This window comes from Somniosus microcephalus, chromosome 14 (assembly GCF_052327205.1).
Source record: "Somniosus microcephalus isolate GS21.2 chromosome 14, FLI_Smic_1.0, whole genome shotgun sequence".
In the NCBI taxonomy this organism is placed as follows: Eukaryota; Metazoa; Chordata; class Chondrichthyes; order Squaliformes; family Somniosidae; genus Somniosus; species Somniosus microcephalus.
Genome location: NC_141000.1, coordinates 47,435,084 through 47,448,709, shown reverse-complemented (window position 1 = coordinate 47,448,709; position 13,626 = coordinate 47,435,084). Strand labels below are relative to the sequence as shown.

Here is a 13,626-nt window from a genome sequence, read left to right as displayed (position 1 = left end):
TGGTAAAAAGGCACATTCTTGACGCAACCGTTGCCAACAATGATTTGTCATCTAATTTGCACAGAGCTCTTCCGTGGTTGCAGGTTCAGCCCCTTTGGCTGAAACTGCATTGTTGTAACATTATTAAAAATTACAGTAGCGTTTGAAATAACAGGAATGTGACCATCAGAATTCTCAGTTCATTCTTTTTGCTACCTGTTACACGGTATAATAGTATTAACCAAAGTTCCTGCATATCCTAGGCTCTAGGAGGGAATATCAAACATGTTGAGAGACTCTGTTGTATTTGGACTTTAACTAACTCTATCCTTTATTCAGCATTAAAACAATTTAGGAAAGTAATTACCACTTAAAAAAATAAAAATTATTTTGGTCTAATTATTCTTATTTCCTCTCTCACTTTAGGTTCTTTACACCATATATTGTTCCTCAAGAGGGTGATAACAGAAAATGATCCTGGTTTCTGCCAATGCTGCTCTGTTAGTCACTGCTAGAAAGCAAACAAGAGCTGCAGAACTTGATGAAAACTCTAATTTACCACGTCTTCCACCCTCTGGAGGAGCCATCTCAATTCAGCACCTCTCGCCAACTCAGATCAAACACTTACAGTGTGTTTACACTCACATCAAACCACTGCGTTACACCACATGGGGCAGCATGTTAGCAAGGCATTATCCTGCATTGTCGGATTGGCATAATTTATTACCATATTAACAAATCAAACAAATGGTTAAAGGGTAACCATGAAACTGAAAAGGTGCATAATAGCAACTTGCCCTTCTTTTAATTAAAATGTCAACAGTTTCATTTGTGAAACTGATTTTCATCCTCTCTCTCCCGTAGGCACAGTCTCCTGCTGCAGATAACCCTGTGGTATTTCATACACATGGCTATTCTTCACATGTTAACCATAAAGAGGGAGTGTCAAAGGGCATTCGATCACGGTGGGCATTTCAGTTGCCCTCATCGGTTATCCACACACGCACATTTCCCAGCAGGAGTCAGCAACAGGGTTACCCAGACCAAATGAAGCACTCCAACTGCTGCCCTCGCTGAAATCAAGCACAGAGCAGAGTAGGAACCTGGAACCTTCTGGTTTGTATGGCTTAGTACAACACTACAAGGTGCAGTTACAGACTGAACATCAGGAAAAGGTTTTATTGTAAACATTAGAATTTGCCAGAAAACTGGTGAAAGTTTATACTTTGCTTCATTGTGCAAGAGGAAGGGTAGCTGAGGCAGCAACATGGATGATCTTTATCATGGTGACAAAGAAGTCCGTGAGCAGTTGGTGTATGAGGGAAAGATGGGGGAGAGTGGCCTAAGGAGGCAGCTGGTCACAGAAAAGAGCAACCTGGGGTTAGCTTTGCCTTCCAGGTTGTTACTGAAATAGCAGGCAGTTTTTGGCTGAGAAAAGCAAAGGAGTGCTCGACATGGTCACGTTAGATCTGGCAATGGAGGTTGTGCCAGTTGTGCACCAGGCATGCTCGAGGCTGTGCCCCGCTGATTTGAGGGAGCAAATATAGTCAACATGATTTATCTTATCATGTATTCTTCTCTTATTCATTTGCTCATACTACTTCATGAAGACCTTGCCCTGTTTAGCAACTTAAAAAAAAACTTAGCATCAGCATTATATAGTTTCTGATAAAAAAAAAATCAGCATGTCACGATCCTTTCTGCACACCATATTATACAAAATACCTAGAGGACAAATTGCACAGCTTCTGACATGTTGCATTTGTTTAAAAAACTATATAATGCTGACACTCTAGTTAAAATATTTAAAGATGTTAGTGGCAAAGAACTTTTAAAAATCATGACACAGGGATAAAATTGTACACCAGAGACCCACAGATCCTGCCCAAGATGCTGGTTTTGTAACTTGGTGCTATATAGAACAGGCAACAGTGCTCAGGCAGGTATCCAATTCAATTCAAACTAATGTCAGCATGAAACAAGCTATACACAGGCCTAGAGTTTCTGCTAGTTTGCGCTAGTTTTATCAGCACAATCCAGGTAAAATTGACCGAACCAGCGCAGAGGATCGCAGAAACTCAAGCGTGAGTTACGTCAAGTGTAAATCAAGTTTCCACGATCTTTAATGCTGGTTTTAAAATAATTTCACCAGAAACCGCCCCGCCCACAAAATGGGCCACATCCCCAGATCGAAATAACGAGGATAACAAGTTTACGCTGATTGCGCCCGTTTGCAGCCATTCAAGGAGGTTCTTCAAATTGAGCTTGTTTTCTTAGGGATAGTAGGCACGTTTGAAAGGTAACATATAACAAAATATTTAATTTACTAAGAAACTGACCAGTGCACAGCAATGAAATGATTAAATGATTCAGCATTGTTTTTTTTAAAAAGTAATTTCAATTATTTAAAATCAGGTTCCTCACAGGTGGAGGACCAGACACTCTGATTAAAAATGCTTATTTTTTTGGTGATACCAGGTTACCACTCTTAAAAACATCAATGAATATTTTTTAACGTTAAGGCAATAAAATAACTTATTACGATAGCAAAATACTGCAGATGCTGGAAATCCGAAATAACAACAGAAAATGCTGGAAAAACTCAGCAGGCCAGGCAACATCCGTGGAGAGAAATTAGAGTTGATGTTTCGGGTTGAAACCCTTTTTCAAAACTGGAAAGAAAATGAAATAGATCGAAGGCAAGGCTGCGATAGAACAAAAGAAGTAAAGGGACATTAAGAGGTTTTTAAAACCAGACGAGATGTTAATAGGACAGTGGAGACAAAAGACGGCTCAGATTAGGTGTGAAGTGTACTGGCAGGATGAGAGACAGCTGCCATGTGGGAGAGAGAAAAAAAAGGAAAGGGGGGGGAAGGGAAGAACCAAAACAAAGGGGTGGGAAAAAAATGTAAGTAAAAATGTAATAGGGGCTGAGGTTATGATCTGAAATTGTTGAACTCGATATTGAGTCCGGAAGGCTACAACGTGCCTAATCGGAAGGTGAGGTGCTGCTCCTCGAGTTTACGTTGAGCTTCCGTGGAACAATGCAAGAGGCCAAGGACGGTGAGGTCCGAGTGGGAATGGAGCGGTGAATTAAAATGACAGGCGACCGGAAGCTCGGGGTCACCCTTATGGACTGAACGGAGGTGTTCCGCAAAGCGGTCACCCAATCTGCGTTTGGTCTCCCCAATGTAGAGGAGACCGCATCATGAGTAGCGAATACAGTATACTAGATTGCAAGAAGTACAAGTAAATCGCTGTTTCACCTGGAAGGGGTGCTTGGGGCCCTGGACAGTGGGAAGGGGGGAGGTATAGGGGCAGGTGTTACATCTCCTTCGCTTGCACGGGAAGGTGACAGGCGAAGGGGAAGGGCTGTTGGGGGTGTCTCGGAGGGAGCGGTCCCTACGGAATGCTGAAAGGGGAGGGGAGGGGAAGATGCATTTGGTGGTGGGATCACTTTGGAGGTAGCAGAAATGGCAGAGGATGATCCGTTGAATGTGGAGGCTGGTGGGGTGAAAGGTGAGGACAAGGGGAACCCTATTGTGGTTCCGGGAGGGAGGGGCAGGGGTGAGGGCAGAAGTGCGGGAGATAGAACGGACACAGTCGAGGGCCGTGTCAACCACGGTAGAGGGGAGCCCTCGGTTGAGGAAAATGGAAGACATGTCAGAAGCACTGGTGTGGAAGGTGGCATCGTCGGAGCAGATACGGCGGAGATGGAGAAACTGGGAGAATGGAATAGAGTCCTTACAGGAGGCGGGGTGGGAGGAAGTGTAGTCCAGGTAGCTGTGGGAGTCAGTGGGTTTGCAGTAAATATTAGTTGATAACCTATCCCCAGAGATGGAGACGGAGAAGTCGAGGAAGGGAAGGGAAGATTCAAAGATGGACCATGTGAAGGTGAGGGAAGGGTAGAAATTGGAGGCAAAGTGAATGAAATTGTCTAATTCGGGGCGAGAGCAGGAAACGGCACCGATACAGTCATCAATGTATCGGAAAAAGAGGTGAGGGAGGGGACCTGAGTAGGTCTGAGAAATAACTTATTACGTTCTATTACGCTGATTGATTGAGCTGGTTCATGGAAGATTTTAGGTTTGTGATTATGCAAATGCATTTTAGCGCGCAACTTGAACTGTAACCTAACCAGTGCAATTTCAAGCGCAATTTGCTCTCAATTTCCCGATTGCACCCAAGGTGGATGTGACTGGTAGTTAAGATTCTAATTAAACTAACGCATCAATTTCCTATATGAAAGAGAAAAACTTCAGGTTACCCAATAGTCTTAGCTGAATTTATTAAATGAGACAATTCAAGATTGCACTGCAGTTTTGATTGTAGGAGTGGATGTGAAAGTTGAATGTTAAAAATTAGAATCAATTTCACAAAAGATTAATTAAGTAATACTTAAGTGAATATTTCTTTCAAAATGGCCAAGAAAAAAAAAAGCCTTACATCTCTCCGAACATTAAAAAAAAGATTTTTTTTGTGATTTACCTATAGAGGACGAAGGCTCCCAGGCTTCTGGCAATACTCAAACATTCAATAAAAATCCTTCATAAGCCTGACAGTGAAAATTTGCAACATTTATTATGAATTTGAAGAAATGAACGCATTAGTAGTCACTTACCAACTACAAAATTATTCAACTTACTAAATGGAATTCAACCAAACCTTCACCACATGGTGCTTTCCTTTTCTTGCCTGTTGCCTCCCATTCTCTCCTCCATAGGTGTTGACTTGTTGTCTCAGAGACTGTCCCATAAGCGCTGAGCACTTCAGCTATCAATCATGATGGTGTGGGTCTGAGGTTATTTGACCAAGTTCAATCCTGTCCTCACATGCACAGTCCAGAAGAGGTCGCTGGATAGCAATGAAGAGTGGTAACACTCAACAGTTTCCCTTCCTTAGCCGATGGACACTGAAGCCAATTTAATCAACTCCCCCACCCCCCCTCCCGCATCCTTCCTCAGTTACATGGCTTAGCTATTCACTGCCATACCCAGCTGAATATTCACAAGGAGCATTTTTATTAAGATGGTTGAATACTTCTAGTGGTTTGTGGGAACACTGCTGCAAACAGGAATTTCATTGGCCCAGATTTTGCGGTGGTAATGACGTTGAAACTGTCAGCGTTTGCAGTCATTACTCCTCTGAAACTAACAGCAACTTCTGGAGTCTGCGCATGTGCAGATAAACACAGAAATCTAGAACGATAGCAAAATACTGCAGATGCTGGAAATCCGAAATAACAACAGAAAATGCTGGAAAAACTCAGCAGGCCTTGATAAAGGGTTTTGACCCGAAACGTTGACTCTAATTTCTCTCCACGGATGTTGCCTGGCCTGCTGAGTTTTTCCAGCATTTCTGTTGTTATTACAGAAATCGAGAAGTTGCTGTCAGTGATTCTCCACTTCTCCACAGGTGGCGCTGTGGAACACCCTGGAGCCGGCAATCAATTCAAATCACACTGAAATGTAGTTCCTGATGGAAACTTCCCCTACTTGACTGGAATATTGCTGTCGCAAACCCCCCAAAAAGTTAAGCCTTGTTGAAAGAGGTGTAGCTGGGTTTTTAATGGCGGATTGACTGCTGAACAACTGTTTCGTACCTGAAAAATGAATTTTATATTTGTGGAATGTCAAATTTTTCCATTAATATGATAAGAATTTTAAAAAAATTAAAATGTGTTTGATATTTCAGATTCTACCTTAATCCTATGTGTATGCCCCCCAATCTTTATAAAGTAAATTATAAGCTGTGCATTTTACTTCCTGGTTTGCTGTCAGTGAGAATTCTTCAATGTGATTGGCTGCTTAGCCTCCTCAATAACATCACTGTTGCTGGATGTTGGAGATTCGCTTGATTTAGTGCCAGATTCAAACTAATGTCGGAAGAGATGAAATTCATGCCACAGAGATCACTAGGTCTTTATGGGCAACTTTCTTGAGGTCAGTGGTGAGTGCTGTCGCTTCGTCATTGACCGCAAATTCTGGGTCATACTATGTACATCTTGTACTGGATGGCAAACATTAAATAGGAAATAAAGTCAACCTTCTTTACACGCTTCCATCCCTATTTTAGCATGGGATCAAATTGGCTAGAGGATTTTCTTTGTCCAAACTTATCCTGTTATCTTGTGAGCATTATGTTCCTTATTTGTCCCATTATCGTAATACAGATAGATCAATAGATAGATAGATCGATCGATAGATGGAAATAATTTGAATTTATATAGTGTCTTTCATGACCTCAGGACATCCCAAAGCGTTTTGCAGCCAATGAAGTACTTATGAAGTGTAGTCACTGTTGTAATGTAGGAAACGCGGCAGCCAATTTGTGGACAGCAACGACCTACAAACAGCAATGAGATAATGACCAGATAATCTGTTTTTGTGATGTTGGTTGAGGAGAACTACCGTGCTTTTCTTTGAATTGTGCCAATGGATCTTTTACGTCCACCTGAGAGCGCAAACGTGACCTTGGTTTAACATCTCTTTCGGAAAGCGGCACTTCTGACAATACAGCACTCCCTCAGTACTGCACTGATGTGTCAATCTAGATTTTGCGCTCAAGTCTCTGGAGTGGAACTTGAACCCACAAACTTCTGATTCAGAGGCGAGAGTGTTACCAACAGTGTCACTGCTGACGCCTATATCGGTGGAATTTTTTTTTCACATTATACTGCCATTACGTGTGCTGGCCACCTGTACTGAGTACCTACTGTAATATAATGCAAATTTTGATACTAGTAAAAATAAAAGTACTATGTGTTAATGTGAAGAAAACCACAATTGCTGCTCAGACCATACGTGCAAGTCAATCTCCATTTTTATAGCTTTGAAGTCAGGCTGGCTTCTACGCTCACTGCAATTTCTATCAGGGCACCTAAAACACCATCTGCACATAAAAGGAGGGACTTAAGGAATATGTGCTGTGCATTCCATTTCATTCTTAACTATGAACAAATGACAAAAAAGGTCCTTTCCATTAATGCTAAGGTTGTGCAATTAATTCCTGTTCCACTGTGCTATAAAGTATTATACTTACAAATATTAGTCCTCATTCAATGTCTACCAAATTGTTTTGCGATATTTTTAAGCCTCATTCTTTTAAATAGAGTCCACCAAATTCCTCAGCAACATATAATTTTTCCCATTTCTCTGGCCTCTCTTCACTATCCCCAGACGAGATGACAGGAAGTTGAGTTAATGCGAGGCCTCAATAAACACCACTCTATAATCAGTTGATAGAAGGTGCATGAAACACCTCCCCAAGAGATTGGGAACTCACTGTGGGGTGGATTGAGAAGATGAACCAACTTCCTACTAGTTATAGTTGCCGTCTTCAGAATTTTCTGAAGACCAGGATGTGACCAAAGCCTGTGATATCTAGGCCTAGAAATTCAGTTTGCACAGTTTTGGGGCGCTAAAGTCGGGCGTTCGGTAAATTTAGCGCCCGCCGGAAACTGCAGGCAACCGCGCCGAAATTCAGTGGATTTGGCCAAGAGTTTTGGCGAGCGCTGAAACCGGCGTTGCAATGCTCGGTTCCAGCGCTAAACCGGCGCTGCGGCCTGATAACGCCGATGCCGGGCGCAGCGCAGGTGTGGTCATGTGTTGCTTGACAGCAGACACCCTGACGTCGGCCTGCTCTTAAAGGGGGAAGGGTCAACTTTGACTGCTGCCACGCCCTGCACACTGGAGCCCTGCTGCTAGGCCTCAACAGTGCTGGTGGGACAAAATAGCGCCAGAACAGATGGAGATGGCCCGTGAAAGAGCCCAGCGCTTCTCAGACCATGCACTGAGGGTGCTGATTGATGCTGTCCAGGAGAGAAGACCCATCTTGTGCCCGGACAATGGCAGAAAGGCTCCCAGGAGAGAGTTCAGGAAAGCCTGGAGGAGCATCGCACGCAGGGTCTCCTCAAACTCAGATGTGCCCAGGACTGCGGACCAGTGCCGCAAAAAGTTCAATGACCTCTGTCGGCTGGTGAAGGTGAGTACCCTTTCCACTGTCCTCCTCATCCTTGCATGTGAGCCTCACACTATGGGCAAAGGGACCTCAAAGGCATAATGGGCAGCCCTCCTCACGCAGCAATGCCACTGGCATGATCATCAGCAGCACTTTCTGCACTGACCACACTGGCCAGGCTATTCCACCATGGGAGGCAGTACACACAGCAACAGGGCACCACACTGTACTTAGAGTCCGTCCTTTCTCTTGCAGGCCAAGCTGGCAAGAAATGCGCGCAGCCGGCTGGAGACCGGTGGTGGACGGCCCCACTACCAGGCTCTAAGTGCTCTGGAGGAGAGCGTCGCTGGACTCCTGCGTCCCCGGGTGACTGGCCCTGTAGCCATCGGGGATGCGGACCCTGTGCTGGAAGCCACTGGTAAGGAGATGACCGCTTGCAGCTCTCTCGTTGCCCTAGTGCTTCCGATCTAAATCCTTTCCCACTGACGGACAAATGCGCATAATGCCACCGCTCAGGCGTCCCTCGCTGATGCCCTGTCCTCACTTTAAAGCTACTCTTGTGCCTTCCTGCTTTCAGCTGCTGAGGAAGAGGTGGTCCCTGAGGCGCCGGGTGCCAGGCCCTTGGAGGAGGAGGACGTCCAGGACGAGGAGGAAGCCGGGCCATCGGGCGAGCCCTCAGCCGTGCCAGGGGATGGCAATGAAGGGGGGACGTCTGGCATGCAGGAGAGCCAGGGGGAGGTGTTGCAGGGGAGGGCAGATCCTGCTTGCAGTGGGGTCCAGGCAGGCGGCAGGGGTCGGCCAGCTCGGCCGGCTTCTCCCCAGCTGCAGAGTCCTCTCTCCAGTCCGGAGAGTGGCCTCGGCCAGGAGGTGCGCCTCCTGCAAGAGATCTCGGTGGCGTCTGACCGGCGCCACCATGAGTTCATGGGGGTTGTGCAGCAGATGCCGCACGCCATCGAGTCCCTGGCTCAGAGTGTGGCAGCATTCGGCCAATCACAGGCCAGGGGGGTGGAGCAACTGGCCGCAGCGCACGCCAGGGGGGTCGAACTACTCGCGGCACTGCAGGAGGAGAGTCGCCAGAGAGGTGGTTCCTTCGACACACTGTCACAGCAGCTGGAGGCACATACCCGGGCAGTGCGGTCACTGACTTCTGCCACACTCGCTTTGACGCAGAGGCGTCGCACCCGCACCCGCCGCCCTGCTGCAACACAGCGGGCTGGCCTCCAGCACATAGCTGCGCCAGCTGAACTGCCAGGCCGGACGACTGCCACTGTGTCTGCTGAGCCTCGTGCGCCTGGCAGCAGCCAGCTTGCCCCCCTTGGAGCATCCGACACTGCCACTCCCCCAGCCAGGGTGCGAGGAGCTGCTGCTGCCACTGATGCTGGCCAGCCACAGCCGAACCAGTCAGCAGCCGGCCCCTCCCGGGACGTGCGTCGTGTTGGCCGACCCCCAAGGGCATCTGTGGCGACGCATGGGGGCCCTCATGAGCCTTCCCCCAGCCTTGAGGCCGCCACAGGGCCCACGTTGAGGCGGAGCAGCAGGCCGGGCAGGGGCCGGGGAAGGCTCTCAAAGGACTCGCCCTCTCGGCACAGCCGCTAGAGTGTGGTCTCTGCGGCATTGTATATATGGGGGGGATTGTGTTTTGGGGGCTGATTTTTGTGGATGGCCGAAATTGAAGGCATTTTTTGTTTTTATGGGAGTCTTTCTGTTGGCGAGGGGGGCCCTTTTTTTGTTACGGCCAATGTTGAAGGCCATGTGGATGGCCAACTTTTGTTAGTCCTCCCCAGGTTGGGGGAGTGACATATGTTTGTGACTGTTTTTTGGGTGTGTTCTGTGTTTTTGAGTTTCATGTGGGAAGGGGCCTCAGTTTGTTAAATAAAGGTTTTTATTTATTCAGCTTGTCCAGGTGTCATGTTTCAAGTGTTTGCTGCGTTAACCGGCTGACGGCTTCCGGAGCGGCTGCCTTCAGGTGCGCTCATTCCCACAGGCCATTCCCTCACAGCGGGCCTAGAAGTGTCGAGCAATAAGCCCCCGGCGTACGGCCCTTGGGCCTTCTGGCCCCCTCCTGGCCTGCTCCTCCTCCTCCTCCCCCTCCTCCTCCTGATGGTCCTCCTGCTCGTCCTCCTCAGGTGGTGGTGCAATGTCAGGTGGCAGTGCCTGCGTCCGGCGGAAAGCCAGGTTGTGCAGCATGCAGCACACGACGACGAACTGGGACACTCTATCCGGCGAATACTGTAGAGAGCCGCCAGAGCGATCCAGGCAGCGGAAGCGTTGCTTGAGGACGCCTATGGTTTGCTCTATGATGTTCCTTGTTGCTTGATGGCTTTCGTTGTAGGAGTCCTCCGCTGGGGTCCTGGGCGCGCGGAGCGGGGTCATGAGCCATGTGCACAAAGGGTAGCCCTTGTCCCCGATAAGCCATCCCCTTGGTGGAGGCTGTGCCTGGAACATGTCAGCCACAGTAGTCTGGTGCAGGATAAAAGCATCGTGGCTGCTTCCTGGGAAGCGGGCATTTACAGCTAGGATGCGCTGCCTGTGGTCACACACCAGCTGCACATTGAGGGAATGGTAGCCCTTGCGGTTGCGGTAAACCTCGGGATTGTCTATAGGTGTCCGCATAGCCACATGCGTGCAGTCAATGGCGCCCTGCACCATGGGGAAGCCCGCGATCCTGCCAAATCCCACTGCACGCTGCTGCTGCCTCTGTTGGGTCATGGGGAAGGAGATGAACTGGTGTCTCCTCGCGAACAGTGCATCGGTGACCTGCCGGATGCAGCGATGTACGGCGAACTGGGAGATGTTCGCGATGTCCCCAGCAGCGGCTTGGAACGAGCCGCTTGCATAAAAGCCGAGAGCCACCGTGACCTTCACTTCCACCGAGAGAGACGTCCTGGACATGAGCTGTGGCTGCAAATCTGCGTGAAGCAGCTGGCAGATCTCTCCAACCACCTCCCTTCTGAAGCGCAGCCTCTTTACACAAAGTGCCGCAGACATAGTGACATAGGGCACCTGCTGCCGGTATTGCCTGGGTGCGTAAGGCCTACGTTGGCGACGCCTGATGGCCCCTCTGTGTCTACGCATGGCTGCCCGTCTCTCACAGCGTCTGCGAGCCCTCCGCACATAATGCTGCAACTCAATGTTGGCCCCCCATGCAGCCCCCATAATCAAGGTCGCAACAGTGAAATCAGCAAGAGTCAAATGTCAAAGCACTGGCCAGAAGCCAGAAAGACCTCTCCTATCTTGTCCCAAATCTGGAATCTCTGTCCCTTGGTCTCTGTGTAGAAATCCAAAGCAGTGAAGTCATTGCAGCAAAATGGCTGGGCTTTATAGGTCAGTGGAGGTGCCCTTTAATTTGCGCTCCCCGAGGCCCACAGGGCCTCTGCAACGTTCCATTTTACAATTCCTAATAGCGCCATGCCCACATTGGGCGGGCGCCACTCAATTTCCGGGTTGGGGCGCTAAAACAGCGTTGCGCGAGGATATGACGTCATAAGCTGCGCGCGCACCCGAGCGGGCGCTAACACTTTGCGCCGGTGCTAAATCTCAAATGAATTTGGGCGTCGGCGCAGATCGGTCTGCATTCCGGCGCTAAGGCTTTATCGACGGAAATATAGCCCTTTTTTGGCGTTAGCGCCTGGCGCAGCCAACTGAATTTCTAGGCCCTAATATGTTAAAAATACCACTGCAATTATTAACCAGTGAATTAATTTATTTACTGATATAAAGATAGGAAATCTGAACCATCTTCTTGGTAACTCAACAATTTTCCCCACTGCAATGGATTGTAGTGTAGTGCTCATCTGCATAGCAATCCAATGTGTGACTTTCTAGACAGAACTAAAAAATTAAAATAACAGAGACGCATATCAGAGAACCAATGGCTACCTGGAAAGTAAGAGTGACGGATATAAATGAGCCAACCTCTCCTGAAAATTTCTGCCCCCTCTGTTCTCTTGAGGCTGGTGGCCATCAAACAGAAAATAAATCTTTGTCCTAGAATATCTCAGAAGATTATTCTTTAGAGCATAAGGTGGAATATTTGCATAGTAATTTGAATATCTGAACTTCGTTCAGACAATTTATATTCCACATTTTCCTTTATATTACAGTTATATTAAAATGTAATTAAAACGTGAATCAACTGGCCAGGCAACTGTTAAAATATATGGCAAGGAGCCATCTTTTGATGCTTCACAAGAATAACGTCGTTATCTTTCTCTAACAGCAAAGTACAGCTCTTTTACTCAGAATTTTACTGCCATTTTGAAAGTTATTATGCCTCTATTTTTCAGGTTCCCCATGTTATGTATCACACCAATCCATGGCCCATCACAATGATACCCGAACCCTCTGCACCACTGACTTGCCTGCAATCACCAGCATTGTTTAACATTTCAGCACTCACTTGTAAAGAAAAACAAGCAGGCATTGTGCCAGTCTGTGCTGGCATTGGTTATTTCATCATGGAATCAAGTTGATTTGCTAATCCTATGTTGACAATGAAAGAAAAACCATGAAAATGGGGCAAATGACTTCCCTAGCTATGGAAGGATAACCGTATGTTCAATTTAAAGGGGATAATTTTCTTGGCTGGAGAGGAGTGGCATATTTTGTGGCTTTATGACACTTTGCAAAAGTAACACTGCAACCTTTTTTTTTTAGGTGTAATTGAAGACATTTCATCAACATGATGGTTTGGCTTTTTTTTAAATGAAGATACTGCCCCTTTAACAACAATAGCACTAGAAACCAGTGTGTTTAAGCAGTAATTACTATGCAGAAAAGGATTTAGAGAGTCTGTCATAGTGAGTTGAGAGAGAACTGAAAGAATAACATGCGTTCTCTCCCAACTTAATTACATTTTATCTTTCTCTCATAAAAATGTAATTTTCTATTTTGAACTTCACAGCTTCAATCATCCCCTCATCCAAGCTATTCATTTTATCTTCCTAATTAGCAGAGATTGTTTTCCTTTTGGAAATGGATAAAAGCAAAACCAAATTGTTCTGCTTTTAAGAAGGGTTTTGAAAAACAATCTTGTGTCAACTAAGCGGATCAGAAGCAGAACAATTCAAATGATTCACATTTTAGTTTAATATAGTTTCCTGTAAGTGTCACTTCGCTTTTCTTATCGATTCTGGCTTTGCCAGAATTAGATGTTTAGTGAAAAGCCTCTGGATGCTACTTCTGCATTTTCAATGTATTACTTGTTCTTCTGTTTACAATATACCTCTTGATCTTACAATTTCACAGTGTTTTACTGGTTTACAATTCTCAATTTTTTAAACTTCAGTCTGGTGCAAATTAACAGACCTCCTCCCCTCCACCTCCTATATTGCCACTGGCCCATGACTGTAACATATATTACCTATAACCGGCCTGAATCCAGCTATTCCATACAATTTATTTAAAACTTAATACCAAAGTACGGCAAGGGTATAGCATAAACACAGACACAAAGAGATAATCAAAAGTCCAACTTACATAGAATCAGAATTGATCGTAAAAACATAAGAAATAGGAGCAGGAGTAGGCCATTCGGCCCCTCGAGCCTGCTCCGCCATTCAATAAGATCATGGTTGATCTGATCTTGGCCTCAACTCCACTTTTCTGCCTGTTCCCCATAACCCTTGATTCCCCTATAGTTCAAAAATCTGTCCATCTCAGCCTTGAATATATTCAATGACTCAGCCG

The 13,626-nt window shown here is 46.5% G+C and overlaps 1 protein-coding gene across 8 annotated transcripts in view; it reads right to left on the bottom strand.

Moving 5' to 3' along the window:
• dmd (dystrophin) overlaps positions 1-13,626 on the bottom strand; it is a 2,562,635-nt gene that overhangs the window by 1,315,182 nt on the left and 1,233,827 nt on the right. The gene's annotated exons all lie outside the window — the stretch shown is intronic.